We start from the raw sequence: 14527 nt of genomic DNA, 5'->3' as shown, positions 1-14527 counted from the left end.
TTATTTTGTGTAGAGATGGTGTCTTGCTATGTTGCCCAGGCTGGTCTTGAACTTCTGGCCTCAAGCTATCCTCCTTTCTGGGATTACAGGTGTGTCATTGCACCACAGTGAAAAGGCCATGGAGAAGGTCAAATATTTGAGATTCTAAATTCTCATGGTGTGTAATTGCCAAAAAGAAAGATGAGTGCTGTGCTGAAATAGGTATTTCTATGAGAAACTAGTTATCTTTAAAGTATACTAACATTTTATCTCAAGTAACTAATTCCCAAAATATAACTTAACCATTAATTAATGGATTTCTACATTTACAAAAAGCACTGTCGAACTTGTCTTTGTTCTTTATAACCACATATTCCAAAAACTATCTAATTTTTATGCTTTTGAATTCTAGATTTTGATCTACTGTTGGATTAATATAAATGAACCTCATGATTCATAGGATTAATATAAATGAACCTCATGATTACTTAAATTGTTCTGAAGCATTATATCTCACAGCTCACATTTTAACTGTTAAATAAAAATCTAGCTAATGATTTGTTGCCCACTTGTCTATGGTCTTAAAATAATAGTTTTACAAGAAAAACAATATAAAATGTTATTTATTCCAGGACTTTTTTTGTATTATAATTTTGTTATTTCTTTCTACAAGAGAAATTTGACTTATTCTCAAAGTATGTATCCTCCTTTTTTAATATTTCGCTTTTGACATGTGAAAACTATTCCTGGAAATAGTCTTTTAGATTAGTCCCAGTATGCAGTTTTCATTAACCCTCCTTATTTATGCTTCATGTTTTATTTATTTTTCTAATTAGAAACCCAGCCGGGTTCAAATGCTGAAATCAGCAAGCAGGCTGAAGGGACCTGCATTTTGTCTTCTGCAGTCTTAGGTGTGCATAATCAGTGCCCCTGGTAGAAATGCACAACATGAGCTAATTTTTATAAAACTGGAACAAGCCTCTCATATAATTTTATAATACCATAAAACCTAATGTTATGTTAAATTATTTTTTTATATTCAACAAGGACATTAGGAGGAGATCCAGCAGTGAAAGGTACAGTCTTTTCAATGTTCTTTGCATTGTATCCTCTAATGGATACTCTTTAATTTTCTAACTTTATTAACAGCTAATAACAAAGATTTAAATTATTTCAACAAACAATATCTTAAATATTTTACCACATGTGGGCTAATATGTTATAAAATTATTTCAAACCAGGTACATATTAGAGATGATGCATTTCCTGTATGAAAGAGATATGCATTTGCAAACAAGAATGTTGCTTTCATTTAGAATAAAAATAGTCTTTCAACGGTCTCCATTTTCCAACTCTTAAATGTTAATTAAACCTTGAAGACTTTTAAATGTTAACATTGGTACAGTTTTATACCCCTTTTGTGTCTTACTTCAGATCAAACTAAACTACGTTTTTAGTGAATATCTAACCATAACAATTGTAATAACAGTAACTTCAAACTGAACTAGTGAAAAGTTCACGAAGATATTTCTTAAGATATTAAATGAGTAATTCTGCCTTAAAAGCATGTGTATTTCTCATAAAGGCAGTAAAAGAAAAGCAGAGAGAAAAAATAGAATATAGGTAAAAAAAAAAAGCAAATAGTAAAATTTTACATTTAAATACAACTGTATCAATAATTACATTGAATAACCTTAAATATCCTTAATGTAATGGATAGAAAAAGATATAAAATAATACTTAAATAAGCTATTATTTTAGCTTGAGGTTTTGATAAATTATGTGGCTTATCCAAGGTCACAGATACAGGAGGATGCACAGTTATGACTCTAAATCAGATATCTTGAGCCAGCTTGTGCTTCTCTCCCACTAAAATATTTTGTCAAATACCAAAATATCTACCCCACCCCTTTCTTATATTTTATATTTTTCTGAAATTCTGGCAAATCATTACTATTAGTATCATAAACTTTTTACCTCTTTATTGTCAGTAATATCAGTTCTTTTTCTGGTTGATTATATGAAAACTACAGTCATTTTTTTTTATTTACTCTTATACTTTCTACATCTAAGTTGTATAAAATTTTATTTCAAATTTCCTCATAGATTTTACATTTTCTTCCATTCTTACTGTCACTATCTTGTTCTAGGCAGTCCATCAACTAATTATTGAGTTCTTGAAGTAATTTCATTTGTGCTCACATTTTCTCTAGTCTCAGCCTATTTCAATTTCACTAGTACTAGTGAACAGCCAATTGCTGTTGGAAGACCACTATCATCTTGTCATGAAATTGATCAGGATCCTATAAATGCTCTTTATTACCTAAACAATCACAGAATGAGCTCATATTGCTTATCCAACTTTCTACCTGAATAATATATTAAACAATAACTTTTGATATAGTCAGGGGTTTTCTTAAAGCCCCCTGAACATATTCCTCATAATGGACTCTGTGTCTTGCTTATTATTGTGTTTCAAACAAGCTAAGTCCTCCCTATACTCACTTCATGATTGAAGTTACATAAACTTCAATCATTAACCAACAAAGTTCCACTTTCTCAAAGACGCATGCTCTAGCGGTACCTTTCTCCACTCTAAGGAAATTGACTCATACTCTGATATTAATAACGCTGCCTAAAGACTTCTGCCTCCATAAAGCATGCAAATGATTAATATCCCTGTCTTATAAGGTATTTTCTTACTTCCAAAAATTCTGCATTCCTTTTAATGAATCTAAAATCTTATATATATGTAAATATATAAAAATATATATATATTTCTAAAACTAGAATGATATGAACCAAGAAAAAGCATTTAAGTCAATTATAAATATTCTCCTGAAACACAATTTAGTATGAGTACCTGAGATTACAAAGGTGTCAGGACTGTTCACTCTATTCCTGGCACAAATAATATCCGAAGGATGAATGAGAATTTGTGTGTAGTGGGCTTTAGAAGTCTAGGAAAACCTTTGCCTAGAAAACGAAATTAAAACACACAATTAAAGAATGCTTGGATGTTAAAAAAAAAAAAAAAAAAGTATTCAAAGAGAACAGAGATGGAAAGGAATTCATGTGTGTTGAGGCAGAAAGAATTAAAAGATGCCAGTACAGCTGGAGCTAAGGGAGGAAGTGGAAAGGGAGAAAGCAGATTTCAGACAATGCTGGACTTTGTAAAACATATTCTTGGAATGTATATTATAGGACAATGAGAAATCATAGAAGGACTTTAAGCTAAAAGTGATTGAACTTAAACCACATTTTAAACACTTCTGCAGTGTTTTAAAAGTGTAGTGTTTCTCTTTAATTTTTGTAATTAATTCAAGGAGGATAAAGGTGAGTACAGAAAGCATGGAAACAGAAAACTGGTGCAAGGCTGGTAAGGTTGGATATAGGAATCTCACTTAAGGGGCTACAACTATATATATACAAATATATATTATATATATATGATAGAAGGAAAAAAATGAACTTATGCTAGAGTTGGTATATAAATGAAAAATAAGTGGAATGCTTTGACTTGGGAATCTATTCATTCAACAAATAATTGAGTACTTATTCTGTAGCAAATGATGAACGATATAGATAATAACAGAATAGATTCTAAATAGCGTCTATTAATGATCCCTAAGCTTTGCTGAGAGAAGAGAAAAAACAATCACATACTGGCTTATTTTAGAGCAATGGAAAAAATGTCACAAACATTGGAAATAGGGGATATTGAGGGAGTAAGTTTTCAATTTGGAATACAATGTATACAATGCCATATAAGTTTTTCACAATGTAAAATAAGTTATTTCTAAAATGTATTCATGCATTAGATACAATTTTTACAGTACAGCAAAACTGAACTGTATGCATAAATTTGCAAAATAGAAATATATCATGTCAGAAGAATTGTTTCATCTTCTGAATACCATTCAAGATTAAAGACGACAACATGAAACACGGTTTGGGAATATTAAATCAGATTAAGTTTGGCCTTAACTGCTTTCATATAGAGTAAACTGTATCCTAACTTCATATGTAACCTTAAACTGTAACCTGAGAGTGTATTCCCATAATAATTCTCAGCCAATCATAGCAGCTGAGCTTTCATCCAATCACAGGCTGTAAACTGCCTAAAGATGTCTGAATAAGATAAATGCTGAGCCAATCTGAATGAATCAGGACATTTCTCTGTGTCACTTCTTTTTTTCTGTCTATAAGCACGTCCTGCTTAGGTTTCTGGGTACAGCTCTCCAATCCTTTACTGAATCAGCATGCTGTCCTATTCATAAATTGTTTCTATGTGCAAATAAACTCTGCTAAATTTAATTTTTCTAAAGTATTTATTTTAACAGGATCTTTTCAAAGTAGTTTTAATTTAGCAGCATAGAAATTTTCTGTAGATCTTTTTTCTTCTCCTGGGTTATTGGCAAATGAATTTTACTTATTTATGATATTAACATTAGTTAATTTTATATTTGCTTACAGAAAACAATCTATATTACATGTAGGTTTGTCATGAACTAAATTTGTTTTGGTCATGCATGCTATTTTTTATTTTATTTTATTTTATTTTATTTTATTTTTTTGAGACGGTGTCTCGCTCTGTCGCCCAGGTTGGAGTGCAGTGGTGCGATCTCAGCTCATGGCAAGCTGCGCTTCCCGAGTTCACGCCATTCTCCTGCATCAGCCTCCCGAGTGGCTGGAACTGTAGGCGCCCTCCACCATGCCTGGCTAATTTTTTTTTTTTCTTTTTTAATTGAGACGGGGTTTCACCGTGTTAGCCAGGATGGTCTGGATCTCCTGACCTCGTGATCTGTCCACCTCGGCCTCCAAAAGTGCTGAGATTACAGGCATGAGCCACCGCGCCCGGCGCCATGCATGGTATTTTAAATCTTCAGTTAGTAAATTAACCCTGGGTCTCACAGTGTTCATTTTATAAATTATTTTTCCTAAATAAAAGATACATGCTTAGATTACTTTCAATAATAGATATCATTTGAGACCATAAAAAGCAATAATATTCTAAGGTTTAAAACGTACACAGAATTGTTAAAATAACTGCCTATGCCTTTAAATAAAAGATATTTGTTATCTATTCTTTTATCTAAGGTAAATCTAACCATATGTGACACATCTCTGAATTGCATTTTACCTATTTTGAGGTTATTTTTGCGTTAATATCTTAGTAAGAGAGCTTTTTTTGACTATTTTTAATTAACTTTTTTTAAACCTTTTGAGTAGTTCTTTTTATAGTTCTCAAAGATAATCATTTATTTATTGCTTTTAAAATATTAAATGACACACTTTATCTCTAATTTCTAGCTATAATGCTTTTATACAAATTGATTTAAAGTGTGGTGTAATAAGTAGAAGCCAAGTTTAGGAAATATGAGTCAAGAGTGGAAAAACAAGGCATTACTTTTTCTACACATACATATGGGATGGCAATGGGTTTAATAATGTCTAAATTATAAAGAAGAGAATTAAAATAGATATTATGTTATCTTATAACCATCATTGGGAAGAAAAAAATAGTTTTGAAAAAGTTGGTTAACATATTTTATAAGCATATATATTTAATAAAAGATTCTAAAATGTCTATTTTGCCTATGAGAGAATACCTAAGTGAAGTAGAGTTTGGAACTCAGAAACTTTGACTGAGGCAGTTAGAAACACCTGAAATCTTTATTAAACTGTATGCTCTTGTATAAATAATAATCTAGGGACTTTCCCAGGATTAGCAAAATCCATACTTCAGATGTAAGCAAATGATTCTAGATGGAAACTCAAGTGTTTCCATATGTGCATATGTACAAATGAACATAGGTACATATGTCAAGTGAACACATGTAGATGCAATACATATGATAACTGTAACAAAGATAAGAGAGGAAGAATAGAACAGAATTATAGAGCAGCAAAGCCTTTAAGTCATATTTGCATTTTACTTACATCAAGTGTAGTGTGAAATATATTTTTATTATAATTCATACTTTAATTTGAAAAAAATGTGTAAAAGTGCAATAGATAAAATGGAATTCTAAATGTATGTGTGTGAGTTTATAATACATATGTTTGTGTGTATGCGTATTTATTTTAAAAGCCAGTAAAAGAAAAGCAGAGAGAAAAAATAGAATATAGGTAGAAAAAAGCAAATAGTAAAATTTTGCATTTAAATACAACTGTGTCAATAACTACATTGAATAACCTTAAATATCCTTAATGTAATGGATAGAAAAAGACATGGTATGAAAACAGAAAGAATAAGAAAGCTGAATCAGCTATATTAGTGTCATATAAATAGACCTTTAGACAAGAGAGAATGTTATTTCATAAGAATTAAATATTCAATTCATTCAGAACATACAACAGTCATAAATACACATATTCTAAATAACAAAGCTTCTGAATGCATTAAACAAAATACTACAGAATTAAAGTAAGAATTATAAAGTTACACACATATAGGTACAGGTTTAACATACCTGTCTCTAAAAAAGTTATAAAGCATTCTGATAAGCAGTGAGTTAAATATATGAATAATGCTATCAACTACTTGACTGAATTTATATGTATTGAAGACTAATCACAGCTGCAAAAATGCTTTTGCAAAAGCACTTTGTCCAGTTAAGAAGATTAACCATATACTTGACCATAAACTAAGTCTCAAAAAATGTTTAAAGAATAAAATCAAATAGTGTGTGCTCTCTAACCACATTAGATTAAATATCGATTATAAGACAGGTGGAAGATACTTACAGATTAAAACATAGCCTAAATAATTCCTGGATCAAATTAAAAAATCACAAGGGGCCGGGCGCGGTAGCTCACGCCTGTAATTCCAGCACTTTAGGAGGCCGAGGCCGTCGGATCACTTGAGGTCAGGAGTTCCAGGCCAGACTGGCCAACATGGTGAAACTCCGTCTCTACTAAAAATACAAAAATTAGCCGGGTGTGTTAGCAGGCGCCTGTAATCCCAGCTACTGGAGAAGCTGAGGAACCAGAATCACTTGAACCCGGGAGGCGGAGATTGCAGTGAGCCGAGATCCTGCCACTGCACTCCAGCCTGGGCAACAGAGGGAGACTCCTTCTCAAACAATAACAACAACAAACAAACAAAACACACAAGTAAAATTTAAAACAATATCTTGAATTCAGTGAAAATGAAAATAAACTATATCAAGATCTGTGGGATGCAGCAAAGCCTGTACTTGGAGGGCAAGCGCGATACTTTCGATTTTTTTTTTTTTTTTTTTTTTTTTTGAAACGGAGTCTCACTCTGTCGCCCAGGCTGGAGTTGTAGTGGCGCTATCTGGGCTCATTGCAAACTCCGCCTCCCGGGTTCAAGCGATTCTCCTGCTCAACCTCCCGAGTAGCGAGTAGCTGGGACTACAGGCTCCCGCCACCACGCCCGGCTAATTTTTTTGCATTTTTAGTACAGAAGGGTTTTCACCGTGTTAGCCAGGATGGTCTCGATCTCCTGACCTCGTGATCCGCTCGCCTCGGCTGGGATTACAGGCGTGAGCCCTTATCCTCAGGAATCTGTTCAAAGATCCCCAGTGGATGCCTGAAACCATGGATAGTACTGAACCCAGTTACTGTCAATTGAAATACATTTCTGTTCCCGTCTTCCATCCACATTATTTAAGGCTTTGTCTTTCTTAACTAAGTACAAATCACGCCCTGTGTCTGTAATTTTTGGAGTTTGAGGTGCAACAACAAAACTAGCACATATTTATTTTTTCCACAATTTCATGGATAAAAATTTTGTTCTTACCAAAGATCTTAGAAACCTCAGCATAAGATTTTTCTTTCTTTATTAGTGGAGAACTTTCACCTTCTCACTTAAAGGAAGCACTTCATGCCTTTACTTCGGCATATTCAAATTTCGATCATCGCTGTTCTTGTGCTGTGAGGCCATTAATAAGTAAAATAGGGTGACTTTAACATAAGCATTATATTATGATACATCAGCAGTAGCATAGCGAGATTGCTGATCTGATAACTGAGCTGGCTACTAAGTGACTCATGGGCGTGGAGTGCATACAGTGTGGACATGCGGGACAAAAGGAGGTTGTCACATCCTAGGTGAGACACAGCAGATGGTGTGAGATTTCATCATGCTGCTCAAAATAGCAAGCAATTTAAAACTTATGAACGGTTAATTTCTGGAATTTTCCACTTAAAATTTTCAGACCACATATAACTAAACATGAAAAGCAAAACTGCAGATAGAGGGGAACACTGCATTAGGAAAAAAAGACAAAATCAATGATATGTCTTTCTACCTTAAGAGGTTATAAAAATAAAAAGATCAACATGGTCTACTCATTGAAAATGTGGCACTTTTTCTGCAAAACCATATTCACATGGATCCTTACTTGGGAAAATGTTTAACTTCTAACAAACATTTTAACTGTTGTACTAATATATAGTTTTTTATTTCTTGATTTAATTTTGTTACAAAATTTTGGTATTTTAAACTTTACTTTTTTTTAAATACTTGACATAAACTTGTTAATATTTTCAAACTATCTGTAAGTCTGAGATTATATCTGTGTTTTTATTCATAATATAACTTCACTGTTCATTATTTCTTTTTTACTTGTTCAGTCTTGCAAAAGTTTTGTCTATTTCTTAAATTAATTTCTGCTTTCCTTATATTTCGGTTATCATTTAACATCTTACATGTTATGCTATTCCTCTATTTACACATTCTTAAATTTAACACAGATTATCAATTTAGACTTATAACTTGCTTATTTTTCAATAACATATACATTTATTTTCTTTGATAAATAATTCAGAGTATGTTTTCTTCAGTGTATCACATTTATTTATTACCTAAGTGTTGATGCATAATGCTTTTACATATTATGAAAGTTTCTATCCTTTTCATCTTCTTTACTCTGTGCCTTAGGTAATATTGTCATATCATTTTATTATCATATTTAAACTTAATTGTGTATTGGTTGGAGACTAATGTTAGTATGATTCATATTCTTTGAAGTTTGTCAAGGCTGTGGCTTAGAACCTGAACAATTCCACAAAGGGTAACGTGTTTATGAATAATGTTTTCTATAATTACTAGACAATTTACATATAGAAGACCAAACCTGTTAAATGTTCTTTTTCATATCATGCATATGTATTATACAGTGTGCTTGATCTACCTATAGTCATGACAAGTCTACTGAATCCTCCTCATCATGATAGTGAATATATTAATTTCTTCATACTTTTCTATTTGATCATATATAGTAGTGAATTTATTTTATGTTCATATGATCAAAATGTATTACATATTCTGAGTTGAACTTTTTATAATTATGCACTGATGATAATGACTGTTTTCCATCATGTTCCTTTTATCTGATGTCAGTATAGTTACAGGCATGTGTTTTGATTTGTCAGTTTATTTATTTTAGTTATTAGTGTTCTTAACTTATTTTCCACACTTGTATTTAATGTTTGCATGTCCTTGACTTTTTTGCAAAGAACATGTACCTACGTTTTTAAAACTTTAATGGAATCAACTTCATTTGTAAACTGTAAGTATAATTCATTAACATGATTTTAATTATTGATATAGTCTAACATGTGCACTTATTTTATTGATATATTCAGATCTGTTTGTCATAATTTATCAGATTTTTATCAAATATTGTTTATTTTTGTGCTTTCATACTATCAAAATATTTTCTATATTCTTTAATAAAACAGGTAATTAAAAACAATCTTTAAATTACATTGTAAAGAAAATTTAGAAAAAATCAACCTAGGAGAATATGTTTTAAAAATACAGGATAAAACAGTTCAATCTAGAATCACAGCACGTGAAAAGATTCTGAATATCATTAACCATTAGGAAAATGAAAAAGAATACCACAATGAGATATCACTATAGGCTTATTCAAAGGATTTAACCAACAAGAACAAAATACCAAATACTGATGAGGAGAACTCAGAGCAACTGGAACCCTCATATGTTGACGGAGGGAAGGTAAATAGCACAGCTTCTATGAAAACATCTGAGATAATCCCTGTAAGTTTTCACCTATCCTTACCATAGGGCCCAACAATTCCATACCACATAATTTGCCAGTATCAATGAACGTTTATGTTCCCACAAACACTTTATGTGAATACTTATAAAAACTTTTTTTGTGATTGTTCAAAACAGGAACAAATATTCCCTTCTGAATAAGGTAATTTATAGTTATTAAATATGTATTAATACGTATAATCAAATATAGAATTTATAAGACAATCTATACTAACAAAAACTCATATGTTTTAGGTGTCATAGGTATAGTTTGAAAGCATCCAAAGTATTATTGATTCTATTTGGCAAATAAAACTGACATTTGTTATAATGACTAATCTCATTTAAAATATTGTTTTCTTTGTTCTTCAAATTTTACCATCAATTAGTCACATGAAGTTGTTTGAAATTTCTAAAATTAAACAGAAATAATGTTGCTGCTATAATATTCTTTGAGTTATCATAAAGCTAATTTTGTTTGAAGTATGGAATTAGTGTCAATATGTTAATCTATAACTCAATTTCCATTATTTCTTCTGATAGTTATATTTTCATCTATAAACAATTGCCTCTTAACCATTGACTCTAATTTCAGTTCAATATGTAATCTCATCCATACTCTTTTAACAGCAATGAGTGGTCTGATAATGGTTCTAATAAGCATTAAGATGATAATAGGTTTGCTATTACATGCAAATTCAAGTATTTTATAGATAAGATTATGATGATTCTCCTATGCTATGAATTTGATGCAGTTTTAACACAAAATTAGGTAGGTTTTGACATACATTTATACATTTTAAGTAGATTCTTAAAAGAAAATTAAATTAAATAACAAAAGAATTTGCTGAAGGAAGACATGCAGAATTCCCACAGTAAAAAGTAAAAAAAAGAAAACAAAAATAAATATATGTTATTGAATATGTATATACACACATTTAAGTTGTCATCTTCAATGTAAATCAATTATTCTGTTTTAAACAATATCTCATTGATTCTTGAAACAATATGCAATATACACATGCTACATTGTAGACTATTTTTTCCTGTTAATGGGAGTTATACCATTAATTTTGTAGTCACAGTTGTTTTTTGTTCAGCAATAACCACCCAAATAAAGACAAATCGATTCTGATTTTTTGTCCCCAATTAATTTGGAAAAAGATATTTTTCTGTTTAGAGAAAGTACAAAATAAGTTTTGGAGGTCTTTTGCAACCTTCTCTTTATCTTTTATAATGCAAATAAGTAACAGTGAAAATCAGAATGGTGCAGAAAAAAGAAATGAAAGGAGATATCAAATTCAAGAAATCCTAAAAATCCAGTTGTAAAAAATATTTTCTATAGCTAGACTGTATAACTCATTCTAAATTAGGTGACTATCACCTATATCTTTCCAACAAACAATATAGCCTATATTAAATCTAGTTAATAGTTATGAAGTAATAGTTATGACTGACATACCAGTTATAGTTTGCTAATTAATCCCAAATCATTGGTTGTCCTAAAACTTGAACATAAATTTATATTAAAATGATCCTAAAGCTCCTACCAATACACCACATAATTATTACTTATTCTGATAGTTACTTGTGCTTAGCTGTGTACATTTTTGTAGACACATTTCTTTCCTTTTTTGTTTGTTTGAGACAGGGTCTGGCTGTGCCACCCAGGCTAGAGTGAAGTGGCAGGGTTATAGCTCACTGAAGCCTCCACCTCCTGGGTTCAAGGGATCCTGCTGCCTCAACCTCCCAAATAGCTAGGGCTAAAGGTGCACACCACCACACCTGGCTAACTTTTGTATTTTTTTTGTAGAGATGGGGGATCTCGCCACATTGCCCAGGCTGGTATTGAACTCATGGTCTTAAGCAATCTGCCCGCCTCGGCCTCCCAAAACACTGGGATTAGAGGCGTGAGCTACCATGCCCGGCCTAACATTTATTTCTTTTTTAATAAATAACTTTCAATTTTATTATAAGAAACCTACAAAAGAGTTTTAGAATGTTAGGCTATTTTAAAGCGTCTCAAACTTTTTGGCTTATGTAAACATTTATGAAAATGCATAGAGGCAAGAGAAAGACATAAAGGGCAAACGGGAAGAGAGGAAGTCAAGCTACCCCTGTTTGCACACCTGATTCTCTATCTAGATAACCTGGTAGTCTTGGCCCCAAAGCTCCTTCATCTGATAAACAACTTCAGAAAAGTTTCAGGATAAAAAAGTCAATTTACAAAAATCACTAGCATTCCTATACACCAACAGCAGCCAAGCCAAAAGACAAATTCTATCACAATCCTATTCACAATTGCCACAAAAAGAATAAAATACCTAGGTATACAGCTAAGAGGGAGGTGAAAGATCTTTACAACGAGAATTACAAAACATGCTGAAATAAATTATAGATGACATAAACAAATGAGAAAACATTCCATACTCATGAATGGGAAGACTAAGAATCATTAAAATGACCATAGTGCCCAAGGCAATTTATAGATTTAGTGCTATTCCTATCAGACTACTAATGACATTCTCACAGAACTAAAAACAGAAGTTTTAAAATTTGTGTAAAACCAAAAATCAGCCCAGATAGCCAAGGGAAACCTGAGCAAAAAGAACAAAGCTAGGGATATCATGTTTCCTGACTTCAAATGTACTACAAGGCTACAATCACTAAAACAGCATAGTACTGGTACAAAAACAGGCACATAGATCAATGGACAGAATACAGAGCCCAGAAATAAGGCCATACACCTATGACCATCTGATCTTGGACAAAGATGACAAAAACAAGCAACGGGGAAAGGACTCCCTATTCAATAAATGGTGCCGGGATAACTGGCTGGCCACATGCAGAAGATTGAAACTAGATCCCTTCTCTATATATGTATATATATATATATATATGTTTGTGTGTGTGTATATATGTATGTATGTGTGTGTGTGTATATATATATATATATATATATATATATATCCAGATGAGTTCCTTATATATCCAACTCAAGATGGATAAAAGACTTAAATGTAAAACCCAAAACTATGAAAACCCTGGAAAACAACCTAGGCAATACCATTCTGGACATAGGAACTGGCAAATATTCCATGACAAAGATGCTAAAAGCAATGACAACAAAAGCAACACTAACAAATGGGATCTAATTAAACATAAGAGCAGAGCAAAACAAACTACCAACAGAGAAAACAGACAACATTCAAAATGGGGGAAAATTTTTTGCAAAATACGTATGACAAAAGTCTAATTAATATCCAGAATCTATAAAGAACTTAAACAAATTTACAAGAAAAGAAGCCAACCCCATTTAAAAGTGGGCAAAGGACATGAATGGATACTTTTCTAACGAAAACATACATGTGGTTAACAAGCATATAAAAAAAGCTCAACATCACCCATCAGTAGAGAAATGCAAATCAAAACCACAATGAGATACCATCTCGCACCAGTCAGAATGGCTATCATTAAAAAGTCAAAAAATAACTGATGCTGGAGAGGTTGCAGAGAAAAAGGAGCACTTATACACTGTTCCAGGAAGTATAAATTAATTCAGTCATTGTGGAAAACAGTGTTGCAACTCCTCAAAGAGCTAAAAATAGAACAGTCATTCAACCCAGCAATCCTATTACTGAGTATATACCCAAAGGAATATAAATTGTTCTACCGTAAAGACACATGCAAGTGTGCAAATGTTCACTGCAGTGCTAGTCACAGAAGGAAAGACATGAAATCAACCTAAATGCCCATCAATGGTAGACTGGATAGACAAAATGTGGTACATACACACTCTGGAATACTACACAGCCATAAAACACAATGAGGTCATGTCCTTTGCAGGGACATGGATGAAGCTGGATTCCATTATCCTAAGCAAACTAACACAGGAATAGAAAATCAATTATCACATGTTCTCACTTAGAAGTGGCTAAACTATGAGAACACATGGACACAAAGAAGGGAATAACACATACCAGGGTCTACTTGAAGGTGAAGAGTGGGAGGAGGGAGAAGGTCAGGAAAAACAACTATTAGGTACTAGCTTAGTACCTAGGCGATGAAATAATCTGTGCAACAAACCCCCATTACATGAGTTTACCTATGTAATGAATGTGCATATGTACCCCGAACCTAAAAGAAAACTTAACCAAACCAAACAAAAATATAACAAACCAAAAAAGAAAACTCATAAAATTGCAGTTACTAGACTTAAAAGACTGTAAAAAACATAGGAAAATATCAAGTTGAGAAAAATATTTGCAAAACAATATGACTATATGTACACTTAAATATATAAACAGTATTTACATAAATAACCTCATTAAATCTGCAAGAAAAAGATATTTCGGCATGAAAATGTGCACCCGGCTTGAATAGGCACTTGGCAAAATAAGATATCCAAATCGATATATTGATCAGCAAATCTTTGTAAACATACACGTTACCCCTGCTCAGATCAAGAAATAAAATATTATCAGCACCGTGGAGGCTCCCTTCATACTTTCT

This window comes from Pongo pygmaeus, chromosome 1 (genome assembly GCF_028885625.2).
Source record: "Pongo pygmaeus isolate AG05252 chromosome 1, NHGRI_mPonPyg2-v2.0_pri, whole genome shotgun sequence".
Classification (NCBI taxonomy): domain Eukaryota; kingdom Metazoa; phylum Chordata; class Mammalia; order Primates; family Hominidae; genus Pongo; species Pongo pygmaeus.
The sequence above is the reverse complement of the archived record's forward strand: the minus strand, read 5'-3'. Positions refer to the sequence as shown.